Source organism: Hyperolius riggenbachi, chromosome 5, assembly GCF_040937935.1.
Source record: "Hyperolius riggenbachi isolate aHypRig1 chromosome 5, aHypRig1.pri, whole genome shotgun sequence".
Lineage (NCBI taxonomy): Eukaryota > Metazoa > Chordata > Amphibia > Anura > Hyperoliidae > Hyperolius > Hyperolius riggenbachi.
The window spans coordinates 401,180,128-401,203,737 of NC_090650.1; the positions used below are offsets into that span (position 1 = coordinate 401,180,128).

General features: G+C 46.8%; 1 protein-coding gene across 1 annotated transcript in view; it reads right to left on the bottom strand.

Moving 5' to 3' along the window:
* The window catches only part of NUDCD1 (NudC domain containing 1), a 164,855-nt gene that overhangs the window by 140,699 nt on the left and 546 nt on the right, over positions 1-23,610 (bottom strand). The window lies entirely within an intron of this gene.

Here is a 23,610-nt window from a genome sequence, read left to right on the forward strand (position 1 = left end):
ACAGTTCAGTCCTTTCTGGGTATCAGCAGTTATGCAGAGGCGTCCGTCAGCTGCCCCTGAAGCCTTCTCCATTATAGCGGGACTTCACAAGAGCCATTTCAGCTGTGGCCCACCTAGGAGAGAGCTTAGTGTCTGCACTGATTGGTGCTATTGTTCAGGCAAACACAGGCCTGCCGGCTTCTGGAAAACAAGCCTCTGATAGCTCCAGCTGCAAGCTATTCAGGTACTACTACAACTCTCATAAGCTGCATGCCAGATGATCACTGCAACTACATAGACAGAAATGTCAGGTTATGGGTTTGGAACATATTTCACCAACAGAGCGCTGCAGCATGTACCTTACAATGTCTGTCGTAGCTCCCAACCGTCCCTTTTTCAGAGGGACTGTCCCTCTTTGGAAACCAAATCCCTCTTGTCCCGCTTTCTTCCTTCTCTGAGCTCTCCAACTAATTTAATCAGAAAGTAATGCTAGTTTTTTGAAGCACTTATACATCAAAGAAACAGTGAAATACAAAAGGGAAAGTTAAGGTTTTACTGCAGGGAAGTTCAAAGGGTCATTAGCTCTGCTCTGTTTCATAGCTTAACCACTTGAGGACTATAGGCTTACACCCACCTAGTGACCAGGCTATTTTCACAATTCAGTTCTCTGTAGCTTTAACAGCTCGCTGCAGAGCCAGACTACTTAGCACACATGCATTTTGCTCCCTTTTCTTGCCACCTACAGAGCTTTCTGTTGATGGCATCTGATTGCTGCTGTTACGTTTTTGTTTGTTTTTTTAAAAATTTTATTGTCATATTTTTATTAAACAAAATGCTATTTTTCCTTTATATTTTACTAAGCACCCTCCCTCCCCCCGTGAGCCAATCAGTGTGATCAGCTCTCATAGGCATCAGCCTATGAGAGACGATCATCCTCTGTGTCAACAAAAGGGACAGCTCAGTGACAGAGCTGTCCGCGGCTGTTTTCAGCCGTTACACAGCCTGTCAGCCGCGACAGCAGCTAGCAGACTGAACACGGGGCTCTGCGTCACAGCAGGGAAAGATCGCGCATGCTTTCCCTGCTAATACCCGCCCGCCACTCTTGATGCCTTTCGGCGTTAGGCGGTCCTGGGGCTGTCACCTTTCTGACGCCTATCGGCGTTAGGCGGTCGGGAAGGAGTTAAAATGCAGAGTGTAGTTTGTAAACTGCTACTAGTAAGGGCCCGTTTCTTCAACGTTTCCCCGCATGCCATTCGGATGGGGAAATGCAGCTTATTGAAATAGGCTGTCATTCAATTTGAAAGCGGATTCCTATAGTCGTGCATGGCACAGCTGCTTGCATCACAGCAGTGATGCAATCGCATCTTGCAAGACGCATGCTGGCATTGTGTGTAAACGGGCCCTAAGGGATGATCGATTTAAAGTGGACCTCCGCTGTAAATCCCAAAGTGAAAAAGATCCAGAATGACACTTACCATGACTGTTCCCCCTCTTATTTTTACTCATGCTGGGACTACTTCATTAACTCCTTCAGAACCACCCGAAGTAAAATCATGGCAGCTTAAAGGACACCTGAAGTGAGAGGGATATCAAAGTTGCCATATTTCTTTCCTTTTAAAGGGATCCTGAGCAGTAAAAAAAAATAAAAATTGAAACTGGAACTTACCTGGGGCTTCCTCCAGCCCACGAGGTCCCCCAGCATCCTCCTAGCTCCTCTCCCGATCCTGCTGGCTTTCAGGCTGAAGATCGTCCGGTCCTTCCTGAATGGCCACGATCCCCCTCATCAAGCCACCCTCTATGCATCGGCTGCCGTGACAGTCCTGCGCATGCGCAGTTTTCTAACTCTGAACCGCGCATGCGGAGACTGTCACGCCGTCCGCTGCCATGCTGAGTAGAGGTTGGTGTGATGACATGAAGCGTCCCCGTTCAGGAAGAACCGGCCGACCTTCTGACCGAAAGTCGCCGGTGACAGAGCCGCTAGCGGCATCGGGAGAGGAGGCAGGAGGACGCCGGGAGACCTTGCGGCCTACCATGAGCTGGAGGAAGCCCCAGGTAACTACCAGTTTCATTATTTTTTTTTTACTGCTCAGGGTTCCTTTAAAGCAATACCAGTTGCCTGGCAATCCTGCTGATCCTCTGCCTCTAATACTTTCAGCCATAGACCCTGAACAAGCATGCAGATCAAGTGTTTCTGACATTATTGTCACATCAGACAAGATTAGCTGCATGCTTGTTTCTGGTGTTATTCAGACACTACTGCAGCCAAACAGATCAGCAAAGCAACTGGTATTGTTTAACGCAGACCTGAACTCAGAACTTCCTCTCTGCTTTACAAGATAAGCAACAGCATAATAACCTTTAAAGAAAAACATTTCTTTGTTACAAACTAAAAGAAATCCTGCAATAAGTCTGCTGAGTGTCTACTTCCTGCTTTCACGGAAGCAGACATAGGGTTAGCATCCTGTGTTTACAAATTAGCTGCTCTGCCAAAATACCTGAGCTGATTACACTTGTAATTAGTAACCGATGGGGGGGGGGGGGGGGAATTAATCAAGCTAAACTCTCTAAATACATAAAAAGTGCATTTCTCAGTTTCCCTTCTGCCCTCTGCAAGAGTTCAGGTCTAATTTAACTGGCTCTCAGAGGGGCTCAAAATCTAATACTTAACCACTTCACCCCATAGGGGGTTTTACCCTAACGGACAAGAGAAATTTTCTCCTGTCAGTGCTCCTCTCTTTTATTCACCCATAACTTGATTTCTACTTATCACAACAAAATGACCTTGTTTTTTTCGTCACCAATTAGGCTGTCTGTGGGTAGTACATTTTGCAAAGATTATTTTTATTCTAAATGCATTTTAACGGGAAAAATAAGTACAAAAAATAAAAAATGCATTATTTCTCAGTTTTCGGCCAATATAGTTTTAAAATAAAACGTTCTCCTGTGGATAAAAGCCACACATTTTATTTGCCCAGTTGTCCCGATTATTAAACCGTTTAAATTATGTCCCTATCACAATGTATGGCGACAATATATTATTTGGAATTATAGGTGTTATTTTTCTGGGGGTTTTTTTGTCCGGTCCATAATTACAAGCACCTATGTAATAAAGTAATAGTAATATTCCCTCAAAAAATATAGATTAACCATTTCTGCCGCCCAGACGTGAGCTTCCCGCTGCTCTGCTGCGGTGACGTGCTCCCGTGCGCGATCGCGGACACGCCCCCGTGCTGTCCCCTGTTAGCCCTGGGATCAGTAAACGGGAACATGGTTCCCGATCACCGATCCATGTCCCCAGAAGAAAAGCCAAAGCGCTCTTACTAGAGGCTTCAGTCTTTCTGCACGTAAAAATTTCCGCATCCCCCTTGTGCTTCAACACAAACACAAGGAGAATAAAAAAAACTCAAGGTGGCCATCTTGTGGCCAAATAGTAAAACTACATCTACATTTTTTTACATTATACTTCACACATATAACAACATTAAAAATTAACTGTTTATTTTCCACACCAAAATGTTAGCCAAATAAAATTTAACGGAAAAAAAAAAACACAAATAGTTACCTAAGGGTCTGAACTTTTTAAATATGCATTTGAAGGGGGTATACTACGAACATTTTTTAAATTATAAGCTTGTAAATAGTGATGAAAGCAAAATGGAAAAAATGCACCTTTATTTCCAAATAAAATATTGGCGCCATACATTGTGATAGGGACAACATTTTAATGGTGTCATAACCGAGACAAACGGGCAAATAAAATACATAGGTTTTAATTATGGTAGTGTAGATTATTTTAAAGCTATAATGGACGGAAACTGAGAAATGAATTCTTTCCATTTTTTTTCTTATTAATCCTTTAAAAATGCATTTATAAAAAAATAATTCTTAGCAAAATGTACCACCCAAAGAAAGCCTAATTAGTGGCGGAAAAAACAAGATATAGATCAATAAATTGTGAGAAGTAGTGATAAAGTTATTAGCGAATGAATGGGAGGTGAAAATTGCATAAGGTGAAAAATCCCTGCGGGCTGAAATGGTTAAAGTAGCCCCTCAGGCAACTATTTATGATTTTTTTTTTAAACTGATTTTTTTTTACAAGTGTTTTTTCTCTTTTTTTGGGGGGGGGAGGGGGGGGGCGCGTTGGAAGTGTATAATATTTAATAAGTGTATGTGTAGCTTTACTTTTTGGCCACTAGCTGGTGCTAGTAAACACACTCTTGTTTTATAGGAAGTGTTCCTTTTTTTTTTTTTTTTTTTACATTTTAGAAAACTATGACTGTTTCCTATTTTATGAATGGACGTACCCACTGATCGGGGTCATGTCCATTCATTCCAGGCATTGCGATTGGGTAGAGGACCGCTCGGTCCTCTTCCCCAATCACGGATCGGGGTGTCCTGATGGTTAACGGCGGCGGCGAACACATGCAGAGCAGCGGCGGGAGTGATCGACTTATTAAAACGTCCTGGAGCCGTTAACAGGCTCAAACAGGACGTTTTAATATGTCAGTATAACATAAATTGGTAAAATAGGCCTATGTCTATGTTTGTATCGTGTAATGTATATATTGTAGTCTATGGCAATTTAAATAAAGCCAATTAGGATGTGGGAGGAAACTGGAGTGCCTGGAGGAAACCCACACAGACACAGGGAGAACATACAATCTCCATGCAGATAGTGTCCTGGCTGGAAAAGAACCTGGGGACATAGCGCTGCGAGCCTAGTTTGCCAACGTGCTGGCAAAGTGGTTAGCACCACCATGCTGGCGAAGTAGTTAGCACCAAAGATGGCAGCCTCCACTTTCCTCTCACTTCAGGTTCACTTTGAAAGGATTCATCCTTGGTTGGCCAGCATGCCACGACTACACAAGAGGATGGCACATAAAGGTTAGAGCTGTCCCATTACTGCGATCCTTATTCTCTCCAATATGGGAGAAATCATCATACTAAACAAGTGTCTCCTTGCATTCAGTCCCCCACAGGAAAGCTGGAAACATATGGGTGGGTGGAGGGAAAGGAGCAGCCTATTTCAGCCAGACAATCTGTGAGCCCTCAAAGTATGTCTCAGAACACGGAACTTCTAAAGGCATCTCTGTCATCTCCTCACACATCAGCTTCCAGCATTGCATACTACATCATGCAGAGCATACACAGGCAGTTGCCGTGGCAACATCGGCCAGTAATAACTGAAGTAGTGGAAGCCTGCGGCAGCCCGCGACCGTTTCAATCAGCCCTGGGTCACACAGGTCTCACAGTGGGATGTGGAAATTTACTGACCAATTACTCCATTGTGTCTTGCAACTAACTTAGCTTCGCTGACGCAGGCTACATAATTCACTGATTACACGCTGTACTGCTGTGCCTGGAGCCATCACTATACATGCAGATATAAAAAGGAGCACAATGCCCGACTCACAAGCTGCATGCTAGTTCCAGGGCACAAAGGCTCCTGAGAAATACTCCGTTAGGTGACAGGAAATGAGCATGCAGCTTGTGAGAGACTTTGGGACCGATTTACTAAGGCCAGCCGATCTGATGTATGTTTTTAATGGATTATTATTGATTTATAAAGCGCCAGCATCTTCCGTGGTGCTGTACAGCAGGCTACAAGGTACACTGCAAAACAAACATTAGTTCAGGGCTGTCCAACTGGCGGCCCGTGGGCCGGATGCGGCCCCTGGGCTGCACTCACTTGCCTGGATTACTTTGTGTCCGGCCCACCTTTTGTTTGCACTTGGCTTCGCCCCCTAAAGCCAGGACATTGATGCTCTGCCCCCTCCAGCGGAAAAATCCAGTGCTAGACAAGCTACCTCAGTGTTTTCCCCAGGGCTGGTGCAAATCTACTTACAGCATAGAAGGAGAATGAGGAGGTGAGCCGATGACAGCCGAGTGCTCAGCAAAATTAGCTGGGTGGAGCACACGGCGAAAAGAGCCTGGAGGAGAACACTACCCCTGCCTATGAAGTTGGACAGCGCTGCAATAGCTAGCAGCACAAGACAACGGTGGATTACAGCTGTTGCAATGAATAATGAACTACAGATTAGAGGCCTGCATCGGGTCGGGTACCCACGGGTTACCCGAAATGCAGGTCGGGTTCAGTTTTTGATTTTAATTGGGTTGCGGGTTGGTGAGGGTAGCGGGTACCAGATTCACCAAAAAGCGGGTTGCGAGTAGCAGGGCTGCGGGTGCGGGTCTGAAAAATAAGACCCACGCAGGTTTCTAATGATTTTACATAGGGGGTGGAAGATACGTCCACAAGTTACACGGCATTGAGAGACAGAAGGGGATAAGAGCCCTGGCCAATCAGGGTTCAGGGATAGGGCGATATGTGAAGGGAATCTGTGTATGAGAAAGAGGTATGGAATTAGTACAAAAATCATCCGACTCCAACTCAGATTCCTCAGTTTATGAAGCCACCAACTCCAACTCCAGGTACCCAAAATGGCTCAGACTCCAACTCCTTAGTTTAATACTTACCAGGGCTGTGGATTTAGTACAAAAATCCGACTCCTCACTTTATGAAACCACCGACTTCGACTCCAGATACCCAAAATTGCTCCGACTGCTCGACTAACTCCGCCTCCACAGCCCTGGTATGAGACTGTAAAAATGGTGGTCAGCAGCGAAGTGTCCTAGGTAAGAGATTCACTCTGTTGATATTGTTGCTATATGCATGTGTATCTATTGTAGCACACGCTTTGCCGTTTTGATAAAGGACAAAAAGGAAGATCAGGTGACAACTTTCCACTTTGTTTGTTTTTTTAAACGATGTTGGGAAGGATTTATCTCCACCTCCATGTATGAGTACGTCCCTCTGCCGGGCATTAGCGGATCGTACTCACACATACCCAGCGAGGCTGTGCTCATCTATATAAGAAGGGGCTGCGCTCATCCACAGCTGAACTCTTGGCCAGAAGAAACCTATTCAAAACTAGTTATAAAGGGACCCAGGGCTGGATCAGTGGCATGAAGAAGGACCTGGAAAGTCTCTGGACAACTGACGCCAAAGGTATATGGAGACGCATACGTATGAAATCACCACCAGGAGACTTGGGCGCAGGATACAGCCGATATATGGCTAACCTTGTTCCTGTACAAGTCCCGGCGGTGTTAATTACTATTCCCCCTCCAGGCTGCCCTGGATAGTGGGGAATGATGTAATTCGGCTTCCAGCTATTGCGGGCAGACGAATTACAGTAACTCCAGCTCCTTCTCCTGACGGCGCCGAAGTTACTCAGTGTGCGCTGCTATAGCTGTAATTCCTATGGTGCTCGTATGGAGGCTGCCATGTTTATTTCATTTTAAGCAATACCAGTTGCCTGGCAGTCCTGTTGATCTATTTGGCTGCAGAAGTGTCTGAATAACACCAGAAACAAGCATGCAGCTAATCTTGTCAGATCTGACAATAATGTCACCTGATATGCTTGTTCAGGGTCTAGGGCTAAACGTATTAGAGGCAGAGGATCAGCAGGACAGCCAGGCTACTAGTATTGCTGAAAAGAAATATGGCAGCCTCCATATACCTCTTGCTTCAGTTGTCCTTTAAAAGTGTCCTCGCTCAGGTTGGTATAGCCTGGCTTGGTTGGCCAACAGGGTTCAGCTTCCTAAGTAGAAGTCCTTTGGCTCCTTCCCAAACGCAGACATCATCTTCACAGATTTAAACCGTCTGTTTCGGCAGTGATGAAATGCAATGTATGTTGTGCCCCGTCGGCCTACATGGAAAGTACATTAGCATATTAAAAATAGAGGAGTCTGAGTAGAAGGATTTGCGTATAGACTCCACAGCTGTGATATGTGGCCACAATAACATGGCTGCTGCCATTAGCCTAATGAATCGCCAACCATAAATGACACTGACAGTCACACATGACCTAGAACAGTGCAGCTCACTAAAAGGTGCCCATACACGGTACAATAAAATCGTTCGATTTTCCCATTTATTCAATCTAACTGATCAAATCGAATGAAAGTCGAAAATATTTTTTATTTTTTTTCAATCAAGAAATTCGAACGATCATCCAGTTTTTTCGAGAAAAATCTGATCGGACATGCTGGAAAAATTGACGATTGTGTGTTGTAATTGTATCGTGTATGTTAAATTGTATAAAAACATCTTTCAGATCCTAATTGTGAGAATTGTTTCAAAGACTGTAATCTTTATTTGCATTGTCTTCAAAGCAAGATTAAATATTAAAGTATGTGTATGATTATCCTCATTTTATTATAATTATATTTTTTTTTTATTTTTACTAAAGTAAAGTAGGTTTGTCCTCATCAAGGAGAGCCCACAGGTACAATACAAATGCAATTGTAGCCTTCTTCCTGTTAGTTAATAGAGCCATTTGTAATTGCTGTGTGGTAAAAATTCCCTCAGCATGAAATAACAAAACAAAAAAACACTGAGGTAAAACACACCTCCATAGTTGCTCTGAGGTAATATTAACTTCACAATAAATAAATTGAACCACTCAGAGGAAAAATACAGCTCAATAGACGCTTTGAGCTACAACTGCCGCCTGCGTTAGCTATCTGAGCTAAAATACAGCTCGAGCTGAAAAAAAGAGATTCCGGTTGAAAAAAAAATGTCACTTCCGATCGAATAAACCATTGGATCGAATACTTTATTTTTATCTCGATCTTTTTTCTCAATTTAATTTTTTTGCCATATTCGATCATTTTCCCTGGATTTTCAGCCTAGTCGAACGTTCTTGTATAGTACCTCGAAAACAACTATACTTTTTTTTTTTCGATCTAACAGGATAATCAAACAAATTTATCTAATCGAAAAAAATGAAAAAAATTGTACCATGTATGGGCACCAAAACTCCTCTGGAGAAAGTTATTATTATTTTTAGCATTGTTTATCTGGAAGGAGACATTTTACTCAGTACTTTGTAATACATTAATAAGGGGTGTAGATTCAAATTCAAAACTTCTCTTTTTCTTCCACATTCAGTGTCATAGCTGCATTTTTATGGCAAAACCTTCATGGGGCCAATTTGATGTAGGCGCTCTTGAACAATGCCACCTACTTTATGGATACAAAGATAATTGAGCAATTGAGGCCAACTTCCTGGTGCAGACTGGCGGTGCGGTGAGGCCCGGGGGCCGCCAAAAACAGGCCTTCAGGGGATTATCACGTTAGTACACGGTAATCCTTGTCTGGTATCCGGCCAAGCAGGAAGTGATGCTCACTTCCTGTTGGGCAATAGAGGACGTGCGTGAAAGTGTATTGCTAAAATACGCCATGCGGTAACAGGTATGTCCACGCGTTAGGGCGCATTCGGTGCAGCGTACCGCAACGTGGGGAGTGTGAACTACCTCATAGACATTCATTAGGTTACCGCACCGCCCCAGTGTGAAAGGGCCGTTACATTTTAATGCAGTCTACACTGCATTTAGTCCATGGGCACTGAGACAAAGTCAGAGTCTGGAGGAACACGAGAACATTAATAGTGAATGCATCAAGTACCACCTGGGCCCCCTCTACTCCAGGATTCCAAGGCAATTCAGATTTCCACCAAAACCGAATACTGATTTTGCGGATTTCAGATGAGTCTTTTTTGGGGGTCATTTTTTGCCACTGATTGGCCATATACTTCCGAGTTGACTCAGAGGTATTGGCCCAATGCGGTAATCGAAATTGACCGGTAATTTGAGGCCAATCTCAAGATTTAGGAATACTCTGCAGTATCAGAGTCTTGACAAGACAAATAACATTTGTATTGCGCTTTTTTCCTGGTGGACTCAAAGCGCTTGATCTGCAGCCACTAGGGTGCACTCTATAGGCAGTAGCAGTGTTAGCGGAGTCTAGCCCAGCGATAGGAAAACTTGGCTCTCCAACTAGTGTTTCCACCCACCCCCTTAGATTGTAAGCCTCTGGCAGGGTCCTCCCTTCCCTAGTGTAATCTACAGGATCATCTGCTCCTGTACTATGACAGCCTGTACTTGTATTACTGGGCCTACCTAACCAGCCCATATCGCATGATCATTTATTTTGTACCGGTTTGCCTTGTATAACTTTGCTCTATGTTGTATAACCTTGTTATGTCTGTCATCCTTGTATCATTGTATATATTTATTGTCCAGCGCTGCATAATATGTTGGCGCTTTATAAATACAATAAATAATAATAATAATAATAATAATAATAACTACTACAAGTCCCACAATGCATTTGCCTTTATGAATCATGACTGTGGCTTTCAGGCTCTTGCAATGCATTGTGGGACTTCTAGTTCCTTAACTGCTGGAGAGCCAAGTTTGCCTATCACTGGTCTAGCCCAAGGTCTTCTCACTGAATAGGTGTTGGCTTACTGAACAGAAAGAGCCGAGAATTGAACCCAGATCTTCTGTGTGAGAGGCAGAGCCCTGAACCATTACACTATCCAGCCACCATTACACTATCCAGCCACCATTGGTCTAAAATGATCTCGGTAATCAGATTTTCGCTGAAAAATCGTGCATTCTGATTGGTCCAACTCTTCCGAGTTCTGTGATTGGGCTAAAGTAAAGTTGCTGTAATGCAGTATTTCCAATTCTGCAGAATCCAAATTAGCATCCCTAGTCTCCTGTTCAAATCTCAGCCAGGGAACTATCTGCTCCATGTAGGTTCTCACCGTTATTTGTGTGGGTTTCCTCCAGGCAGTCTGATTTCCTCTCACACACCAAAATTCTCATTAACTGGCTTCCCCTAACATTGGCCAAAGGCGACAATGGCACATGACTATGGTTGGGATTAGATTGTGAGCTCCTCTGAAGAACAGTTAGTGAAAAGCCTACAGTATGTACAGGGAGTGCAGAATTATTAGGCAAATGAGTATTTTGACCACATCATCCTCTTTATGCATGTTGTCTTACTCCAAGCTGTATAGGCTCGAAAGCCTACTACCAATTAGGCATATTAGGTGATGTGCATCTCTGTAATGAGAAGGGGTGTGGTCTAATGACATCAACACCCTATATCAGGTGTGCATAATTATTAGACAACCTCCTTTCCTTTGGCAAAATGGGTCAAAAGAAGAACTGGACAGGCTCAGAAAAGTCAAAAATAGTGTGATATCTTGCAGAGGGATGCAGCACTCTTAAAATTATAAAGCTTCTGAAGCGTGATCATCGAACAATCAAGCGTTTCATTCAAAATAGTCAACAGGGTCGCAAGAAGCGCGTGGAAAAACCAAGGCGCAAAATAACTGCCCATGAACTGAGAAAAGTCAAGCGTGCAGCTGCCAAGATGCCACTTGCCACCAGTTTGGCCATATTTCAGAGCTGCAACATCACTGGAGTGCCCAAAAGCACAAGGTGTGCAATACTCAGAGACATGGCCAAGGTAAGAAAGGCTAAAAGACGACCACCACTGAACAAGACACACAAGCTGAAACGTCAAGACTGGGCCAAGAAATATCTCAAGACTGATTTTTCTAAGGTTTTATAAACTGATGAAATGAGAGTGAGTCTTGATGGGCCAGATGGATGGGCCCGTGGCTGGATTGGTAAAGGGCAGAGAGCTCCAGTCCGACTCAGACGCCAGCAAGGTGGAGGTGGAGTACTGGTTTAGGCTGGTATCATCAAAGATGAGCTTGTGGGGCCTTTTCGGGTTGAGGATGGAGTCAAGCTCAACTCCCAGTCCTACTGCCAGTTTCTGGAAGACACCTTCTTCAAGCAGTGGTACAGGAAGAAGTCTGCATCCTTCAAGAAAAACATGATTTTCATGCAGGACAATGCTCCATCACACGCGTCCAAGAACTCCACAGAGTGGCTGGCAAGAAAGGGTATAAAAGAAGAAAAACTAATCACATGGCCTCCTTGTTCACCTGATCTGAACCCCATTGAGAACCTGTGGTCCATCATAAAATGTGAGATTTACAAGGAGGGAAAACAGTACACCTCTCCGAACAGTGTCTGGGAGGCTGTGGTTGCTGCTGCACGCAATGTTGATGGTGAACAGATCAAAACACTGACAGAATCCATGGATAGCAGGCTTTTGAGTGTCCTTGCAAAGAAAGGTGGCTATATTGGTCACTGATTTGTTTTTGTTTTGTTTTTGAATGTCAGAAATGTATATTTGTGAATGTTGAGATGTTATATTGGTTTCACTGGTAAAAATAAATAATTTAAATGGGTATTTGTTTTTTTTTAAGTTGCCTAATAATTATGCACAGTAATAGTCACCTGCACACACAGATATCCCCCTAAAATAGCTAAAACTAAAAACAAACTAAAAACTACCGTATTTTTCGGACTATAAGACGCACTTTTTCTCCTCCAAAAGTAGGGGGGAAAAGTCAGTGCGTCTTATAGTCCGAATGTGCCTCAAACCAGCAGGTACTTGCAAAGTTCTGGTAGCACGATCCCAGCATCTCCCCGTGTACTTGCGGAGGTGGGCAGGCTCAGTGTGATCACAGCATCTCCCCCGGTATTTGCAGCGGCGGGCTGGCTCAGCGCGATGCTGACATCTCCCCCGGTGTTTGCAGTTGCGGGCTGGCTCAGCGCGATCCTGACATCTCCCCCGGTGTTTGCAGTTGCGGGCTGGCTCAGCGCGATCCTGACATCTCCCCCGGTGTTTGCAGTGGTGGGCTGGCTCAGCGCGATCCTGACATCTCCCCCGGTGTTTGCAGTGGCGGGCTGGCTCAGCGCGATCCTGACATCTCCCCCGGTGTTTGCAGTTGCGGGCTGGCTCAGCGCGATCCTGACATCTCCCCCGGTGTTTGCAGTGGCGGGCTGGCTCAGCGCGATCCTGACATCTCTCCGTGGAACAGAAGAGGGTGAAACCCAGCTCTAGCTGCAGCCGCTATCAGGAGTCCCGTTGCCTATGTACTTCCTTGTTTACATGCGCCCCCTAATGACGTGGGACGCAAGTACAGGAAGTACATAGGCATCGGGACTCTTGATAGCGGCTGCAGCTAGAGCTGGGTTTCACCCTCTTCTGTTCCATGGAGAGATGTCAGGATCCCGCTGAGCTTGCCCTGCCACCGCAAGTACCAGGGGGGAGATGCCTGGATCCCGCTGAGCCTGGCCCTCCACTGCAAGTCCCATGGGGGGGGAGATGCCTGGATCACGCTGGGCCTGCCCTGCCACCGCAAGTACCATGGGGGGAGATGCCTGGATCACGCTGAGCCTGATCTGCCACCGCAAGTACCAGGGGGGAGATGCCTGGATCACGCTGAGCCTGCCCTGCCACCACAAATACCATGGGGGGAGATGCCTGGATCACGCTGAACCTGCCCGGCCACCGCAAGTGCCAGGGGGGAGATGCCTGGATCACGCTGAGCCTGCCCTGCCACCACAAATACCATGGGGGGAGATGCCTGGATCGCGCTGAGCCTGCACTGCCACCACAAATACCATGGGGGGAGATGCCTGGATCTCGCTGAGCCTGCCCTGCCACCGCAAGTACCAGGGGGGGGGGGGGGGGGAAGATGTCTGGGTCGTGCTGATGCTGCCCTGCTGCCCCAAGTACCGGGGGGAGATGCCTGGATCATGCTGATGCTGCCCCAAGTACCATGCCTGGAGATGCCTGGATTGCGCTGCTTCTGGATAGGTGCCTGGTCATCTGGATAGGTGAGATAATCACCCTGTAATGTTTAGTTAGTGTTACTGGTGGGGGAAGCAGGAGTTAGTTTAGTGTAGTGTAGTAAAACTGGTGCAGGAAGCAGGGATTAGTTTCATGTAGTGAAGTGTTACTGGTGGGGTAAGCAAGGGTTAGTGTAGTGTGTAATGTAGTAACTGGTGGGGGCATCAGGGGTTAGTATAATGTGGTGTAGCTCAATGTTACATCGGGGTTAGTGTAGGCTATTTAGTCTAGCTAGTGGGGGCAGCAAGGGTTAGTGTAGCTGGGCAGTGTAGCTTAGACAGAGACAGCTTGGGGAAAAAAATGTCTACAAGATGCCCCTGCACTATAGACGCATCAGGTTTAGAAAATATTTTTTTCCTTGTTTTTGTCCTCTAAACCTGGGTGCGTCTTATAGTCCGGAGCGTCTTATAGTTCGAAAATATTCAGCTTTGATATTAATTAGTTTGTTGGGTTCATTGAGAACATGGTTGTTGTTCAATAATAAAATTATTCCTCAAAAATACAACTTGCCTAATAATTCTGCACTCCCTGTATACTCTGTGGAAGATGTTGGCTTGATATAAATACTATAATAATAATAACCCAGAAAATAGATACAAAGCAAACATCACTTCCACAGAAGATTAGGGCATATTGTGTATGTCCATCACGTGATCTGCAGCAGAGCGGCCCTATGTAATATCCCTCCAGCTCGCCTCAGGGCTTCATAAACTGAACATTTCATGCTTTACACTATGAATAATGCAGAAGTTATTGCCTTGTGCTAGAATATTTCTTGATCTTTAGCACCATCTGCTGGGGAAATGCAGAAGTGCCAAATTGTGTACCATCCATCTACAGTCAATGCAAGTTGGAGGATAGAAGCCGTGTTAGCACATTTAGCACCAGAAGAGAGGCTAAATTCTGTATGTGACACTTTATATTTGGCACATATTCATAGGTGTCTTGGCTCACAATGGAATGGCAGAGAAAATGTCAGCAGTCTAAAGCGTATGTGTGGCAAGCACTATTATTATTTAGTATTTATATAGTGCCAACATCATCCACAGCCCTGTGAAAGTATACATTGTGTTGTCACTTAAAGAGAGTCTGAAGCGAGAATAAATCTCGCTTCAGACCTCATAGCTAGCAGGGGCATGCGTGCCCCTGCTAAAACGCCGCTATAGCGTGGCTTAACGGGGGTCCCTGTCCCCCCAAACCCCCTCCGTGCAGCGGGGGAGCGCTTCCTGGTTAGGGCAGGGCTAACCGCCGCAGCCCTGCCCCATGCGCGTCTGTCAGACGCGTATCTCCGCCTCTCCCCCGCCCCTCTCAGTCTTCCTTCACTGAGAGGGGCGGGGGAGAGGCGGCGATGCGCGTCTGACAGACGAGACTGGAGGCAGGGCTGCAGCCGTTAGCCCTGCCTCCAGGAAGAAGAATACGAGCGACCATTTTCCGACCAACTTTTGCGGGGGTGGGTTGGGGGTGAAGGGACCCCCGTTAAGCCGTGGGATAGCGGCGTTTTAGCAGGGGCACACGTGCCCCTGCTATATATAAGACCTGAAGCGAGATTTAGTCTCGCTTCAGTGTCTCTTTAACTGTACCTCAGAGGGGCTCACAATCTAATCCCTACCATAGTCATACATCTATGTATGTATTGTGTAGTGTAGTGTATGCATCGCAGTCTAGGGCTACAATACATACACTCTGGTCCAGGGCTGTGGAGTCGATACACAAATCTTCCGACTCCCTCGTTTATGAAACCACCGACTCCGACTCCAACTCCAGGTACCCAAAATTGCTCCGACTCGGACTCCTCGACTCCTCAGCCCTGCTCTAGTCTAGGGGGAAGCCAATTAACTTATCTGTATGTTTTTGGAATGTGGGAGGACACTGGATACGGGGAGAACATACAAACTCTGTCCAGATAGTGCCCTGGCTGGGATTTGAACCAGAGACCCAGCGCTACAAGGTGAGAGATGCCCAGTAATCTGCGCTACTGAAAACCATTCTGTTAGGGCCCGTTTCCACTACAGTGTATCTGCCCGTTTTCTGCATGGAGATTCGCATAACCAATATAAATCAATGGGCCTGTTTCCACTTGTCAGAAATTCTGTGCGGTGGACTGTTCAGAAAAAATCTGCACAGCAGAGCCATCATAATTCGCACACTGCAAGGCTAGAGAGATACACAAATAGCACACTTCTCTTACGTCAGACTGGTTCCGACTAACAGAAGTGCGAGGACATGGTACTGAAGCTGCGAGCAACGGAGGACAGTGGCGTGGGAGCGATCGGAGCGTATGGGGCTGGAGGAAGCGTTTTCTTTAGTTCAGCTCTGAGTCCCTTTAAAGAGAAACTCTGACCAAGAATTGAACTTTATCCCAATAAGTAGCTGATACTCCCTTTTACATGAGAAATCTATTCCTTTTCACCAACAGACCATCAGGGGGCGCTGTATGACTGATATTGAGGTGAAACCCCTCCCACAAGAAACTCTGAGTACCGAGGTACTCCTGGCAGTTTCCTGTCTGTGAACCTTGCTGCATTGTGGGAAATAGCTGTTTACATCACCTGCCAACAGTAAAAATGTCACCATGCAGTGTTCTCCCCAGAATTTTTTTCCAGCCGGGTGGCATGAAATAGTAGCCGGGTGGCATAAAAAAGTAGCCAGTTGTGGCAAGATAAGAGAATGCAGGGCCGGTGCTTCTGTGTGCAACTCTGCTTATAGCATAGGAGGAGGTGAGCCGATGACAGCCGGATGCTCACCAAAACTAGCCGGGTGGAGCACCCGGCAAAAAGAGCCTGGGGAGAACACTGCCATGTAATAAATGTCAGAATATAAATCAGGGATTTAAAAGATTTTACAATGGGCAAAGCACTTACAATCATTCATACACAATTATTGTAAAAATGAAGCACTTTTTTTATTATTTTCACTGGAGTTCCTCTTTTATGAGAGGGAAGCCTCAGGATCCTATTGAGGCTTCCCTCGCTGCTCTGAGGTCCCCCGTTGCTGAGTGCGGCCCCCCGGAAGATTAGCGACAATACATGGCTCGCGTGCCCAATGCGTGCACTTAGACAAGGAAGAGGGGGGGTGGGGGGGTGTTGTGTGTGTGTGTACAGTGTGTGTGTACGTGTGTGTGTACGTGTGTGTGTACGTGTGTGTGTACGTGTGTGTGTACAGTCTGTGTGTACAGTCTGTGTGTACAGTCTGTGTGTACAGTCTGTGTGTACAGTCTGTGTGTACAGTCTGTGTGTACAGTCTGTGTGTACAGTCTGTGTGTGTGTATACAGTGTGTGTGTATACAGTGTGTGTGTGACAGTGTGTGTGTGTGTGTGACAGTGTGTGTGTGTGTGTGTGTGTGTGTGTGTGTGTGTGTGTGTGTGTGTGTGTGTGTGTGTGTGTGTGTGTACAGTGTGTGTGTACAGTGTGTGTGTGTGTGTACAGTGTGTGTGTGTGTGTGTGTGTGTGTACAGTGTGTGTGTACAGTGTGTGTGTGTGTGTGCAGTGTGTGTGTGCAGTGTGTGTGTGTGTGTGTGTGTGTGTGTGTGTGTGTGTGTGTGTGTGTGTGTGTGTGTACAGTGTGTGTGTGTGTACAGTGTGTGTGTGTGTGTGTGTGTGTGTGTGTGTGTGTGTACGTGTGTGTGTGTGTGTGTGTGTGTGTGTGTGTGTGTGTGTGTGTGTGTGTGTGTGTGTGTGTGTGTGTGTGTGTGTGTGTGTGTGTGTGTGTGTGTGTGTGTGTGTGTACAGTGTGTGTGTGTGTACGTGTGTGTGTGTGTACGTGTGTGTGTGTACGTGTGTGTGTGTACGTGTGTGTGTGTACGTGTGTACGTGTGTGTGTGTACGTGTGTGTGTGTACGTGTGTGTGTACGTGTGTGTGTACGTGTGTGTGTGTGTGTGTACAGTGTGTGTGTGTACAGTGTGTGTGTGTGTGTACAGTGTGTGTGTACAGTGTGTGTGTACAGTGTGTGTGTACAGTGTGTGTGTACGTGTGCATGTACGTGTACGTGTGCGTGTACGTGTGTGTGCGTGTACGTGTGTGTGTGTGTACGTGTGTGTGTGTGTACGTGTGTGTGTGTACGTGTGTGTACGTGTGTGTACGTGTACGTGTGTGTACGTGTGTGTGTGTACGTGTGTGTACGTGTGTGTACGTGTGTGTACGTGTGTGTACGTGTGTGTACGTATGTGTACGTATGTGTACGTGTGTGTGTGTGTACGTGTGTGTGTGTACGTGTGTGTGTGTACGTGTGTGTGTGTGTACGTGTGTGTGTGTGTACGTGTGTGTGTGTGTACGTGTGTGTGTGTGTACGTGTGTGTGTGTGTACGTGTGTGTGTGTGTACGTGTGTGTGTGTGTACGTGTGTGTGTGTGTACACGTGTGTGTGTGTGTACGTGTGTGTGTGTGTACACGTGTGTGTGTGTGTACACGTGTGTGTGTGTGTACACGTGTGTGTACACGTGTGTACGTGTGTGTACACGTGTGTACGTGTGTGTACGTGTGTGTACGTGTGTGTGTTACAACCGAGGGAAGCCTCATTAGGATCCGGAGGCTCCCCTCTCTGAATAGTAAGTAGCAGATGTTGAACCCAGCTCCGGTTCGCTTTAAGCAAAATCAAAATGCCTAGTTCTCAATATGCAGGGATTTGCATGCAATAATCCCAAAACAGTTTGCACAGAAAGCATAGGTCTCACCAGTTAATGCAGGCAGAGTACTGATATTGTGCCCCTCTGTGCCTGGATAATACTGTAGCATTGCAGCCAGGGGCAGCTCCAGGAATAAATTTTAGGGGGTGCTATGCAGGTGGTGGATCTTTTTTAGGGGTAGCTTTCCCCCCAAAAAAAAAAACAGGGCCGTGGCCAAACACAGGGAGGGGTGTGACCAAAAAGGAGCATGTCTATGCACTGGAAAGTGGGCGTGTTTAGGTAATATAGTTGCCCCAGTATAAGTAGTAGAGCTGCCCCCATACGCGGATAGCAGAGCTCCCCCAGTATACAGTCCTGGCCAAAAGTTTTGAGACGGTCAAAAATATTAGTTTTCACAAAGTTTGCTGCTAAACTGCCTTTATATCTTTGTTTCAGTTGTTTATGCGATGTACTGAAATATAATTATAAGCACTTCATACATTTCAAATGCTTTTATTGACAATTACATGAGATTTATGCAAAGAGTCAGTATTTGCAGTGTTGGCCCTTCTTTTTCAGGACCTCTGCAATTCGACTGGGCATGCTCTCAATCAACTTCTGGGCCAAATCCTGACTGATAGCAACCCATTCTTTCGTAATCACTTCTTTGAGTTTCTCAGAATTAGTTGGTTTTTGTTTGTCCACACGCTCTTGAGGAATGACCTCAATGGATCTGGAGAGTTTCCAGGCCATAAATTTCAATTTTTTGGTCCTCGAGCCACTTAGTTATTACTTTTGCCTTATGACACGGTGCTCCATCGTGCTGGAAAATGCATTGTTCATCACCAAACTGTTGTTGGATTGTTGGAAGAAGTTGCTGTTGGAGGGTGTTTTGGTACCATTCTTTATTCATGGCTGTGTTTTTTGGCAAAATTGTGAGTGAGCCCACTCCTTTGGATGAGAAGCAACCCCACACATGAATGGTCTCAGGATGCTTTACTGTTGGCATGATACAGGATTGATGGTAGCGCTCACCTTTTATCTCCTGACAAGCCTTTTTCCTGATGTCCCAAACAATCGGAAAGGGGCTTCATCGAAGAATATGACTTTGCCCCAGTCCTCAGCAGTCCATTCACCATACTTTCTGCAAAAGATCAATCTGTCCCTGATGTTTTTTTAGGAGAGAAGTGGCTTCTTTGCTGTCCTTCTTGACACCAGGCCATTTTCCAAGTCTTCGCCTCGCTGTGTGTGCAGATGTGCTCACACTTGCCACCATTCATGTGTGGGGTTGCTTCTCATCCAAGGGAGTGGGCTCACTCACAATTTTGCCAAAAAACACAGCCATGACTAAAGAATGGTACCAAAACACCCTCCAACAGCAACTTCTTCCAACAATCCAACAACAGTTTGGTGATGAACAATGCATTTTCCAGCACGATGGAGCACCGTGTCATAAGGAAAAAATGATAACTAAGTGGCTCGGGGACCAAAACGTTGAAATTTTGGGTCCATGGCCTGGAAACTCCCCAGATCTTAATCCCATTGAGAACTTGTGGTCATTCCTCAAGAGGCGGGTGGGCAAACAAAAACCAACTAATTCAGAGAAACTCAAAGAAGTGATTACAAAAGAATGGGTTGCTATCAGTCAGGATTTGGCCCAGAAGTTGATTGAGAACATGCCCAGTCGAATTGCAGAGGTCCTGAAAAGAAGGGCCAACACTAAAAATACTGCCTCTTTGCATAAATCTCATGTAATTGTCAATAAAAGCATTTGAAACGTATGAAGTTCTTATAATTGTATTTCAGTACATCACATAAACAACTGAAACAAAGATCTAATGGCAGTTTAGCGGCAAACTTTGTGAAAACTAATATTTTTGACAGTCTCAAAACTTTTGGCCAGGACTGTAGGTAGTAGAGCTGCCCCAGTATGGGTAGTAGAGCTGCCCCAAGCACCGCGCTCCGTTCCCATGGCCTCCGCTCGTGTATCCTTCTGAGCTGGCAGCCGCTACCTCTATGCCCTTTCCCGCGCCGCCGCCTCCTATCCTGCATCACTCACAGGCGTCTCCTCTGCTTCTCCCCACCTCCTCTCCCTCTGTAGTTAGCTACAAGAAAATGGGCACTGATGTCCACAGATTTTTTTTATAGCTCTGCTCTAATTACAGATCTGGGCGTCGAGCGGCGACACAGTGGTGCTAAGGGGGCGCTTAGACTATTGCATGATTGCAGCCATGCACAAGCAAGTCACAGATGACAGGCAATTCCCCTCAGTAATCAGACAGCAGCTTACCGAGATTGTGATATTTCCACCTCTCTGCTCCTCCATCAATGTAGAAAACAGCACAATAACCTCAACCCCTAACGCTTGCTGTCTGGGGGTCACTCTGGACTCTGAGCTCTCATTTAAACCAAATACTAAAAACATTAACAGCCTCCTGCTACTTCCATCTCAAAAATATATCCAGAATTAGTCCCTTCCTCATACAAAACCGCTACTAAAATGCTTGTACATGCTCTAATCATGTCTTCATTAATTTAAGACTCTACTATGTGGCCTACACAAAAAAAAAAAAAAAAAGGCTAGCATTACTCCAGCCCCTACTGCACTCTGCTGCTTGGCTCGTCCACCTCTCCTCCCACTCCTCTGATATCAGTACCTGCCTGTTAATGGCCACTATCTGCTCATGGGTACCAGCCTGTAGTCAGTATCTGCCTGTCAGCGGACAATACTTGCCTGTGGTCAGTACCTGCCTGTAGTATCAGCAGACGATACTTGCCTGTGGTCAGTACCTGCCTGTAAGCGGACAATACTTGCCTGTGGTCAGTACCTGCCTGTAATATCAGCGGACAATACTTGCCTGTGGTCAGTACCTGCCTGTCGTCGGAGAATACTTGGCTGTGGCCAGTAATTGCCTGTCAGCGGACGATACTTGCCTGAGGTCAGTACCTGCCTGTCAGCGGACGATACTTGCCTGAGGTCAGTACCTGCCTGTCAGCGGATGACACTTGCCTGTGATCAGTACCTGCCTCTCCTGTCAGCAGGCAACACTTGCCTGTGGTCAGTATCTGCCTGTCCTGTCAATGGACAACACTTGCCTGTGGTCAGTATCTGCCTGTCCTGTCAGCGGACGACACTTGCCTGTGGTCAGTATCTGCCTGTCCTGTCAGCGGACGACACTTGCCTGTGGTCAGTATCTGCCTGTCCTGTCAGCGGACGACACTTGCCTGTGGTCAGTATCTGCCTGTCCTGTCAGCAGACGACACTTGCCTGTGGTCAGTATCTGCCTGTCCTGTCAGCAGACGACACTTGCCTGTGGTCAGTATCTGCCTGTCCTGTCAGCAGACGACACTTGCCTGTGGTCAGTATCTGCCTGTCCTGTCAGCAGACGACACTTGCCTGTGGTCAGTATCTGCCTGTCCTGTCAGCAGACGACACTTGCCTGTGGTCAGTATCTGCCTGTCCTGTCAGCAGACGACACTTGCCTGTGGTCAGTATCTGCCTGTCCTGTCAGCAGACGACACTTGCCTGTGGTCAGTATCTGCCTGTCCTGTCAGCAGACGACACTTGCCTGTGGTCAGTATCTGCCTGTCCTGTCAGCAGACGACACTTGCCTGTGGTCAGTATCTGCCTGTCCTGTCAGCAGACGACACTTGCCTGTGGTCAGTATCTGCCTGTCCTGTCAGCAGACGACACTTGCCTGTGGTCAGTATCTGCCTGTCCTGTCAGCAGACGACACTTGCCTGTGGTCAGTATCTGCCTGTCCTGTCAGCAGACGACACTTGCCTGTGGTCAGTATCTGCCTGTCCTGTCAGCAGACGACACTTGCCTGTTATCAGTATCTGCCTGTCCTGTCAGCAGACGACACTTGCCAGTGATCATTACCTGCCTGTACTGTCAGCAGACGACACTTGCCTGTGGTCAGTACCTGCCTGTCCTGTCAGCAGACGACACTTGCCTGTGGTCAGTACCTGCCTGTCGTGTCAGCAGACGACACTTGCCTGTGATCAGTACCCACCTGTACTGTCAGCAGACGACACTTGCCTGTGGTCAGTATCTGCCTGTCCTGTCAGCAGACGACACTTGCCTGTGGTCAGTATCTGCCTGTCCTGTCAGCAGACGACACTTGCCTGTGGTCAGTATCTGCCTGTCCTGTCAGCAGACGACACTTGCCTGTGGTCAGTATCTGCCTGTCCTGTCAGCAGACGACACTTGCCTGTGGTCAGTATCTGCCTGTCCTGTCAGCAGACGACACTTGCCTGTGGTCAGTATCTGCCTGTCCTGTCAGCAGACGACACTTGCCTGTGGTCAGTATCTGCCTGTCCTGTCAGCAGACGACACTTGCCTGTGGTCAGTATCTGCCTGTCCTGTCAGCAGACGACACTTGCCTGTGGTCAGTATCTGCCTGTCCTGTCAGCAGACGACACTTGCCTGTGGTCAGTATCTGCCTGTCCTGTCAGCAGACGACACTTGCCTGTGGTCAGTATCTGCCTGTCCTGTCAGCAGACGACACTTGCCTGTTATCAGTATCTGCCTGTCCTGTCAGCAGACGACACTTGCCAGTGATCATTACCTGCCTGTACTGTCAGCAGACGACACTTGCCTGTGGTCAGTACCTGCCTGTCCTGTCAGCAGACGACACTTGCCTGTGGTCAGTACCTGCCTGTCGTGTCAGCAGACGACACTTGCCTGTGATCAGTACCCACCTGTACTGTCAGCAGACGACACTTGCCTGTGGTCAGTACCTGCCTGTCCTGTCAGCAGACGACACTTGCCTGTGGTCAGTACCTGCCTGTCCTGTCAGCAGACGACACTTGCCTGTGGTCAGTACCTGCCTGTCCTGTCAGCAGACGACACTTGCCTGTGGTCAGTACCTGCCTGTCCTGTCAGCAGACGACACTTGCCTGTGGTCAGTACCTGCCTGTCCTGTCAGCAGACGACACTTGCCTGTGGTCAGTACCTGCCTGTCCTGTCAGCAGACGACACTTGCCTGTGGTCAGTACCTGCCTGTCCTGTCAGCAGACGACACTTGCCTGTGGTCAGTACCTGCCTGTCCTGTCAGCAGACGACACTTGCCTGTGGTCAGTACCTGCCTGTCCTGTCAGCGGACAACACTTGGCTGTGGTCAGTATTTGCCTGTCAGCAGATGACACTTACCTGTGGTCAGTACCTACTACCAGCTGTCACAAAGCAGTTACAGTCTCCAGTGGTCAGCAATAACTATAACATGACATTGGTCATTCAGTCACTTATAAAATATGCTTTTTTTTTAAATGTACAGCAGTTTTAAGGAATGGTGGGATGAAAGTGTACATATTTATTCTTGATAAATATTAGAAGATGTGTGTGAATAGGCAGCTATTTACACCCACCCTGGGATGCCAGCAGTGCCTTCATACAACATACAGTGCCCACTCCCTCATTCACCCACACCAGCAGGAGGCGCTGCACCTTCTGCACAG